Here is a 2,495-nt window from a genome sequence, read left to right as displayed (position 1 = left end):
TCTGTGCGGCATCTCCCTGTCATGAAGCAAGCTCTTAGCAAGAAAAGGTGGGTGGAGCAGCATGCAGCCCAGAGAAGGTTGTGCCATGGCCCTGGGATTGTGCCAAAACCTTCTGGACACAGAAGGACTGAAATGTAGGTGTCCTTGCCACAGCTCACAGGAACCCCACACATGCACATGATTCCATAGAGTGTGTAGAGAAAGTAGTCGAGAGGGAGCAGCAGGCACCAAAGCGGCACAGCCGTCTCAAGGATGCACCTGCGGCATTCGGGTGGAGGAGAACCTTAGTGGTTAAATGTCTCCAAATGAACTGAAACTCTAGAAGGAAGAAGAAATGTCAAAAAGTTATCCCTTAGGCCAGGTGGTGATACACACCTTTAATCCCGCACTCCAGAGGCAAGGCAAGTGGATCTCTGTGAGTTCAAGGCCTGCCTAGTCTACAGAGCGAGTTTCAGGACAGCCAGGGCTACATAGAGAAACCCTGTCTCAAAACAACAAAACAAAAGAAGTTATTCCTTAAAACAGTTCCAAGTCCCAGAAAGAATCTCCAGAGTGGAACAGGCTGGAAGTTCAGTTTATGTTGAGAATGCCCCTGCTGAAAATATGGGCAAATGTAATGTGAAAAAAACAAAACAAGCAAACAAAAACACTGCTTCTTCACAGGAATAGAAATGCAGAAGTCTTAAATAGAAGATCAGCAAATGAAAAAATATTGCTTCTTGACCAAGGTTTTATCTCAGGAATGCAAGGATGGTTTAAGAGTAAGCAGGACTGGGCCGGGGTACAGACCTGTAATCCCAGCTACTTCCTCGGGAGCCTGAGGGAGGAGGATTAGAAGTTTAAGGCATGCCTTGGCTACAGAATGAAATCAAGGCCAGCCTAGGCAACCTAATGAAACCCTAACCCAGAATAAAAATAACAAGGGCTCAAGAATAGAATACTTGCCTAGCATATAGGAGACTCTGTTCAATCCCTACTGTTAGGGGGAGGGAAAGGAAACAGTTTATATAAATCACCATTTAGTGCAGTTAAAACAAACCACCAATTATCTTAATGTTATAAAGACTCAGCTGTCTATAGTCCTGGATTCTTTTTCAAGGAAAACTAATTGTTATTGTTGTTATTAGTATTGTATGCATGATGTCAGTGTGTGGCTGTGGGCACACATGTGCTATGGTGCACCATATGAACCTCAAAGGACAGATTTGTAGAGCTGGTTCTCTCCTGCCTCCTTTGTGTGAGTCTGGGAATTGAACTCGGGTTGTCAAGCTTACACAGTAGGCATTTACATGTTGAACCATCTCACTGGCTCTGTAGTCCTGAATCTTATATATCTTAACATTTTTATTCCTTTATAAACAAAAAGATGTCTTAAAGATTGTAGAATCTTGCCGGGCGGTGGTAGCACACACCTTTAATCCCAGCGCTCGAGAGGCAGAGCCAGTCGGGTCTCTGTGAGTTCGAGACCAGCCTGGTCTATAGAGCGAGTTCCAGGACAGGCTCCAACGCTACACAGAGAAACCCTGTCTCGGAAAAAAAAAAAAGGTTGTAGAATCTAATAGATGAACTTGAGGTGTTGAGAAAGTCCAATGGGTAAGAAAGCTTGCTCTGGCCGGGCGGTGGTGGCGCACGCCTTTAATCCCAGCACTCAGGAGGCAGAGCCAGGCGGATCTCTGTGAGTTCGAGGCCAGCCTGGTCTACAAAGTGAGTTCCAGGAAAGGCGCAAAACTACAGAGAAACCTTGTCTCGAAAAACCAAAAAAAAAGAAAAAAAAAAAGAAAGCTTGCTCTGCAAACCTGAGAACCTGTGTTCAAATCCCCATCCCCACATAAAAAAAAAAAACTGAGCGTGGCTTTCGACCATACTATAACCTTAATAGTTAGCTCTATGGTAGAGTGTGTGCTTAGAATATGCAAGGCCCTGATTCCATTGCCGGGGGTTGGAGAATGACTGAGCGGGGAGCACTTTCCCCATTGGGTGATACACTTATTTTTTTATTGTCACTGTGATAGGATGTCTTGAAGAAACAGCAGAAGGAAGAAAGGGTTTAGTCTGGCTCATGGCTCTGTGGACATAGTGGATTTCCAACCATGGGAATTGACATCTACAATCAGGAGGCAAAGACCCATCCAACCAGGGGCCACCACTCAGTGACCCATTGCAGCTGGGTTCTGTGTCCAAAGGTTCTACAAACCTTCCCCAATAGAGCACCAACTGGGGACCAAATGTTCAAATGTATAAGTCTCTGGGGATATTTCACCTTCCACCGGTAGCTCACACACACTCGATAAAGCTACCATGCTGTCTTTCATCAAACTCACATACCATGAATTGTAAGATACTGGCACTTCATGAACCATTAGGAAACCCTGCCAATGAGTTGTACTGCTAGCTCTACCATTAGTTGTTCACCGTATACTCAGACCAGAGATGTTGAAATGTGAAAAATAAGGCAGACTGCATAAATACCAGTGCAAGAAACTACAGACAGTCAC

This window comes from Peromyscus californicus, unplaced genomic scaffold (assembly GCF_007827085.1).
Source record: "Peromyscus californicus insignis strain IS unplaced genomic scaffold, ASM782708v3 Scaffold_21__1_contigs__length_65335640, whole genome shotgun sequence".
Lineage (NCBI taxonomy): Eukaryota > Metazoa > Chordata > Mammalia > Rodentia > Cricetidae > Peromyscus > Peromyscus californicus.
This window is presented reverse-complemented; position numbering follows the sequence as displayed.